The sequence below is a fragment of the Salvelinus fontinalis genome, chromosome 21, assembly GCF_029448725.1.
Source record: "Salvelinus fontinalis isolate EN_2023a chromosome 21, ASM2944872v1, whole genome shotgun sequence".
Taxonomy (NCBI): domain Eukaryota; kingdom Metazoa; phylum Chordata; class Actinopteri; order Salmoniformes; family Salmonidae; genus Salvelinus; species Salvelinus fontinalis.
Window position 1 is genome coordinate 24,991,332 of NC_074685.1, and position 7,525 is coordinate 24,998,856.

Genomic DNA, 7,525 nt, shown 5'->3' on the forward strand with positions numbered 1-7,525 from the left:
TTTGCATGTGCAACCACTACTGGCTCTAAGGGGAAGTGAAATGGCGTTCCAGTGCAATACTGTCATCAGGTAGGGGGTTTCCCTGTGATGGGAAGTGTTGATACGTGTCCTGTTCTGAAGAAGGGGTGGGGATCAGTGCCTTAATCGAGACTGCAGGGAAGAGTGTATTGTGCTTAATCATCTGTTTGTTTTGGGACTTCGACAAATAATTAAACTAGCTTTATTAGAGTCATGATGACAGAATGGAGAGCCAGGTATTGTTTTTTATGTACAGTTCTGAATGCTAAGGTAAAATAAGTGCTGACGATAAATAGGCTTTGTTTTCACAGAATACATTGGCAGGCGAGGTTAGAATGTGGGAGGGGACTTGCTTTTTCTTAGAAAATTACCCCTTTACTGTGTGCTTCTGTAAGCAAATAATACAAATATTAAGACTCTGGTATTGAGCGATTTCAGTGTCAACAGAAATTGTATTTGAATTCCAGCATTTTTTATCCGTATTAGGATATTACATTTGAATTTAATATTTTTGAATTTGTAATGCACACATGCATAAATTGAACTTGTATTTCATGATTTGAAACTGAATTGAATGAATATTGCATTCAGTTTTAAAATAATTTTTCAATTCATTCAGTTTCAATATGGTAGATATTGCATTTATTGTCTGTTTATAAAGTTTACAAACTATCATTTCAAGTTCATCAAAGTTTCAAATATTCAATTTCTCAGATGAATTCCGATTTAGTTTTCAAATTAAGTTCTCTAAATGTAGATTCAAAACTACAGACAACATCCTTGTACTTTGCCAGCCAGGAGAGGTATAGGAGAACAGATGCTCTCTGTGGTAAACCAAAGCTTCTGGCGGTTTCTAAAGACAATTTTCTTCCTATGAATTTGTCTCAGCCGTTTTGGCTATAAGCTATTATAACCTCATTCCAGGAAGCTAAGACTCTCTGGAACATGGACATGTCTTCTGTTCCCGTCTATGATGATCACAGGTGCACAGGACACATTAGAAGGGAGTGTCACAAAAAAAATGCTATTTGGTCCCCATAAGAATATAGTAGAATAGCCCTGTCATAGCCCTTCTAAGGATAGCCTTTCCACTCCCTATTTATTATTGTTCTTGTGACTGACTGGGTTAGAACCAGCTCTCGTGCATGTCACAAGACTGTGTTAGCACTCTAAGCTAAAGCTCAAAGGGATGAGTTCAGGAAGCTAACACAAGTCTTAATGTGTTTAGCAAGGTTACTCATCAAAAGAGTGTGGTTCATCGAACCACCTCAGTTACATTTCACCCCCCTTTGACCTCATACTCAGAGATCACGGCACCAATATAGCTAACTGGGTTCGAAATCAGGCCTACTGCACAACACATTCTGTGGCAAACAGAAGCAGAAGGATCTGTCCACCCCATTTAATGAGAGTGCAGCAGAGTTGGTTTGGTGATCCATGCATGTGATGAGCAACCTTGCCTGAGACCTGAAGACGTGTTAGTTTGACTGATGGGGTTCTAACCCAGGGCTCCTATGCGCCAGACAATGCAACTTTTCAGGTCTCAGACAAGTTACTCATCATGCGAGCGTGGTCATCGAACCACCTGTCTTACACTTCACCCCCCTTTGACCTCCTCCTTGAAGAGACCCTTCCAAGTCACAGAACCAATGTCTAGGCTTTAGCTCAGCAGGCTAACACAGTCAACCCAGTAAATCACATGTTACTCTTGTAATGACTATCCTTGCCAGAGACTTGAAACTCACACGTCTAACACAAACTCAGACATGTCAAACTAACACATCTTTAGGTCTCAGGCAAGGTGGCTCATCAAATGAGCATGAACCACCAAACAGGCTCATTTCATGAGTAACCTGAGTTCGAGTCTCAGTATGTGCTGAATCATTGGGAAGCAGTAACGTTAAAGGAAAAATCCACCTAAGAACGTTATTTTTGTATTTTTTTTCATTAATACAGTCCCAAATTGTTTTGCATGTCAGCTGTTAAGTTTTCAAGATATTGGATGTTGCGTCAAAACAGAACACTCAAAACATGAGCACAATGGCAGCTCTTCCTTTAAAGACCTCCAGGCCTCAAGAGGGCAGATAACCCAAAAAACACAGGTGGAACTAAAAAATTGAGCCAGGATTTCTGGAGGGACTACTTTTACATGCGCACCTGTCAGATAAGCATGGGTATAAAATGTTTGGTCCTCAACACATACACAGCTCATTGTTCAACCCTAAAGACGCAACTGGTATGTAATGTTTGGAATTATTTATTATGTTGCATCCAGTGCTTAGCAATTTACATGTTTAACTCTGGTAGGAATTTTGACTTTTGTTGTGGATATTTTCTGACTGCAGAAGTAATTGCTAGAAGTGCTATTCCTATTGCTATTGCTATTCCTATTCCTAGTGCTATTCCTATTCCTAGTGCTATTCCTAGTGCTAGTGCTATTCCTATTGCTAGTGCTATTCCTATTCCCTATTCCTCTGTGATTCAACTACTCTATTCAACAAATCAACTATTTCAACATATTCAACAAATGGCATCAAAACCATAATAAAACACTGGAAAGGAATTGAGTTGTCCCTTTGCATCCTTCACGGGTTGAGCAAGCCGTTTTCAAGTTTGGGCAGAGCTGAAAATAATTATAACACCTAGACAACTTGACAGTTGATAACCAACGTGGCAGTGAAGACAAAAGGATTAACGGCCTGAAGTCAGGAAAGCTGTCGTCGCAGAGAGGAGTATTGGCTTACATCTCAAAATGGCGGAGGAAACTCTTGGGAAAACCGTGAAGGAGCTGAAGCAAGAAAGAACTTTGGCTAAGAGTGCTTTTACCAAGCAAGCAAACTTCCTTAGCAGAGGTGCAAAACACATGACTAAGAGCGAACTGCGAGAGGAGTTCAAGAAGCTCATGTCGGAGGCAAGGAAGGTCAGTGAGACAAATGATGAATACAGGGCTGGACTTCTGGCAGACATTGAAGCTGAAACCGATGAGGGTGAAGAAGCTGACCTGAGCAAGCAGCAGCAGACTGAACTTGAGAAGACATTCCAAGAATGCGAAGTACGATTGGATGAGGTCAGGGGGATGATCCAGTCCAACCTATGGCCTAGATACGGGGAGGACGAGGTGAAGTCTGCAATCAAAGAAGCTGAGACCGCCTGTGATGGAGTTGCTCAAATACCTGTTATGGCTGTAAATAGAGATGGCTTCGAGCTACGGTGGGATGGTGCGAAGGCACAAGTCCAAGATGCAATCACAAGCCTAGCAGAGTGGGAGATGTGGATTCCAGTAGCAGAAAAAGAATGGCTGGAAGCCAGAGTAAAGGATCTGAAAGCATTCAGAAACAACCTTGAAGCAAGGAGGGCAGAATTTCTCACAGCGCAAAGAATTGCGGATGAGGATAAAGACAGAGGGAGAGTGCTGCAGATGCCCATGCCAGCTCCACATCCGACACTGAGAATAAAACCAACCTGTTTACCCAGGTTCAGTGGGTATAAAAGGAATTTCCATCGATGGAGGAGAGACTGGGAGAGTCTACAGAAGCAGGGGGAACCAACAGGCTCAGTCGAAGTAAAGAAGATCCAACTCATTGACAGTGTAGATGAGAGAATGTGCAGAGACCTCCGTTTGTCTACTTACAATACTGCTGAGGACATGTTCAGGGTGCTTGAGAACAGGTATGGAAACAAGTCTACAATTGCCTTGGAGATAATTGAGGATCTGGAGAAAGTTCCTGCTTTAAGAGCAAATCAGCCAAGGAAAGTTATCGACATGATCCAAACTATAGAGAAGGCACTGGATGATCTCACAGAGCTTGGAGGCACAGGGGCCATCAACAACCCTCTAGTGATCAGATCCATAGAAAGCAAGTTACCTGACAACATCAAGCGGGATTGGCTTGTCTTCATGGTTAACCCGAGGAATAATGTCACGCCGGACAATCACTTTGAAAACCTTCTTAAATTCCTGAAAACACAGGAGGAAATTCTTGAAAAATTAGAGCAGCTGGGAGTGAGTGAAAAGCCAGAGAAGAAATATGCTTGTGTGGAGAGAAAAAATGCGTCCACACGTTCCACAAGGAAAGGCGGCTGTGTTGTCTGTGGAGATGAAAAGCATAGAGAAAAGATCTTCTTTTGCAAGCGTTTCAAAGAACTGAAGCCGGTGGAAAAGTTGGATGCTGTAGAAAAGCTGGGGGCCTGCAAGAGGTGCTTGGTCTGTCATGGAGAAGATGATGAATGCAAAGACACTTACCTGTGCAGGAAAAGAGACTGTAAGAAAGACCATCATTTCTTTCTTTGTCTGAAGGGAGATTTCAAGAGAAGTGACTCAGACAGAAGACAATCCAATGTGAGAAGGTATACGCTTACAGAGGAGCAGGAGGAATTGGTATCTAAGCTCTCCCCAGAGATGGCAGAGAAATTCAAGAAAGCATTCACCAACGCCACTGCGAAAACAAACTGTGTCGAAAATAATCAGCTGGGAGTGACTGAGTCAAGTGCAGTAGAAGAATTGCCAGTTATTCTAATGCTGCTCAAGGTAACTGCCAATGCAGGACAAAGAATTGGAACCCTGATCGACTTGGCATCGGACACAAACTACATCACTCACAGAGCTGCCAGAAGATTAAATCTTCGAAGTGAAAACATCACTTTAGTCGTTCATGGAGTCGGAGGAATGGCCATGAAGGTTAGAACCAGAAGATATCTCCTCAGAGTGAGGGTCAAAACGCCCATAGGCACGGAAAGAGCTCATGAGCTTATCTGCTATGGTTTGAATGAAATTGCCAAGGTCCACAGAGTCATCAAACCTGAGCAACTCAAGAAGTTCTTCCCAGAAGTCAATCTAGGAGATCTGAGTAGACCGGAGAGTATTGAGCTACTGATAAGCCACCGCGAAGGAAGACTTGCTCCGCAAAGAGTGAAGGTGATTGGAGACCTTGTCTTGTGGGAAGGCCCGCTAGGAAAGACTGTTGGTGGAGCACATCCAGATCTGTTTGAAGAAGTGGATATAGCCGCACACAGGTCTGAAACACACTTTGCTCGATCCATGAAAGCAACTGCTGTCAAATATCAAGAGATAGCTAAGCTGTTCACAGCTGAAACCAAAGGAACAGTTGCTCACAGAGAGTTCTTGGATTGGTGGAAGTGGGACAGCATTGGAGCAGCTTGCGACCCAAAGTGTGGAGGATGCCGGTGCGGCAACTGTCAACCAGGAGGCAAAGAAATGACTCTGAGTGAGGAAAGAGAGCTGGAGATCATAAGGAAAGGCCTCACCTACATCAAAGCAGATGCTCACAGTGATGAACCCCATTGGGACACAAAATACCCTTGGATTCAAGATCCAAGTTCCCTTCCTGACAACAGGAGTGGGGTGGAAGCCACCTTCTTGAGAACAGAAAAGCAACTCAAAAAAGAGCCAGAGTGGAGAATAGCATACACAGCTCAAGTCCATGAAATGGTCGAGAGAAGAGCAGCGAAGAAACTCACCAAAGAGCTCATTGCCAGCTGGAAGGGGCCAGTATGGTATGTCAGCCACTTGGTGGCAGCAAACCCGCACTCTCTCACAACACCTGTGAGACTGGTATGGAACAGCAGCCAGAAGTTTAGAGGGGTCAGCATGAATGACCTTCTGCTGAAAGGGCCTGATGTCCTCAATCCCATCCGAGCAGTACTACTCAGGTTCAGGAGAGGCGTCAATGCTGCCCTCGGCGACATTAAGAAAATGTACAATTCTGTGTGGTTGGAAGACCTGGAGATGCACCTCCACAGATTTCTCTGGAGAGACACTGAGGAGGAAGAGATTGAAGAGTATGCGATCACCAGAGTCAATATTGGCGATCGACCAGCAGGGTGCATTGCGCAATTGGCTATGAGAGAGACAAGCAAACTGCCCATGTTTGCTCACCTGGAGGAGGAACGTAGGATCCTTGAAGAGGATACCTATGTCGATGACATCCTGACTTCCCATAATGACTTGCAAAAGCTGGACCAGAACACCAAAAGTGTTGAAGAGATCCTGAAGGCAGGCGGCTTCGTCCTCAAGTCCTGGGTCCGGTCAGATCAAAGTGGGAGGCAGGAGATCGTACCAATTCTACCATATGAGGCATGGATATCCACTCTCCTAGCTCAAGAGGCCCATGGTGCAAATCATGAAGAAATAGCAGGCACACTCCTCCGGATGAGGAAGAAAGCCTGGGTGATAAAAGGCCGGAAGCTGGCTAAAAAGAGAGTTGACAATTGTGTGGTGTGCAGAAAGGCCAGGGCCAGAAAGTGCCAACAGATCATGAGTGACCTTCCATCCGAGCGGATAACACCAGCCAGACCATTTGAGTACACAACAGTGGACTTATTTGGACCGTATGAAGTCAAGGACGAGGTGAAAAAGAAAACCAAGCTCAAGGTGTGGGGTATTGTCTTCTGTTGCATGGTATCCAGAGCTATACACACAGATGTTGTCAGTGACCAGTCGACGGAAGGCTTCCTACTGGCTTACCAAAGATTCACGGCACTGAGAGGGCACCCAAAGAAATTGTGGTCAGATCCTGGAAAGAACTTTGTGGGTGCCAGACCTGCCCTCAAAGAACTCTACATCTTCTTGGATCAACTAGGTAAATCTGAGCTTGAAAATGAAGCTTCCAAGCATGGGACAGAATGGAGCTGGAAAATCCACCCAGCAGACTCCCCTCACAGGAATGGAGCTGCAGAAGCAGCTGTTCGTACTGTGAAGCGGGCTTTGCACAACCTGGGAGGAGAAGGACTCTTCACATGGAGTGAGTTTCAAACATTTCTCTACACGGCTGCTAACCTTGCCAATGAGAGGCCCATAGATGCAAGAACTCAAAGCCGGGAGGACTGCATAGAATACATCAGCCCAAATTCCCTATTGCTTGGACGGATTGGACCCAGAGGAGATCTTGGATGCTTTGATTTTGAAAGCTACCCATACAAAAGATTGAGAGCGATCCAAACAGAAGTTGACCGGTTCTGGAGGAAGTGGAGTCAGTTAGCTGGGCCCAATCTATTCGTGAGGAGTAAATGGCACACAACACATAGGAATGTGGCTGTTGGAGATGTTGTCTGGCTGGCTGACCAAAATGCCTGGAGGGGTCACTACAAACTAGCCAGAGTCATCAGTGTCAACATTGACAAGAAGGGCATCGTCAGAGATGTGCATGTCAGAACTTTTCCCAGCTACCCAGTCTCAACTGTGAAGCCTGCTCAAGAGAAGTCAAAGACACTCTCAACTAAAATACCTGCTACAGTTCTTCATAGGGATGTCAGACGCATCATTGTTATACTTCCTGTTGAAGAAGGAAGAGCCTGATAGCTGAAATCGAACATGCCCAACACAGAGGTTCGTGTGACCTCCTTCGGTTCAAGAACCAGGAGGTCAAGTGGGAGGTGTTGCGTCAAAACAGAACACTCAAAACATGAGCACAATGGCAGCTCTTCCTTTAAAGACCTCCAGGCCTCAAGAGGGCAGATAACCCAAAAAACACAGGTGGAACTAAAAAAT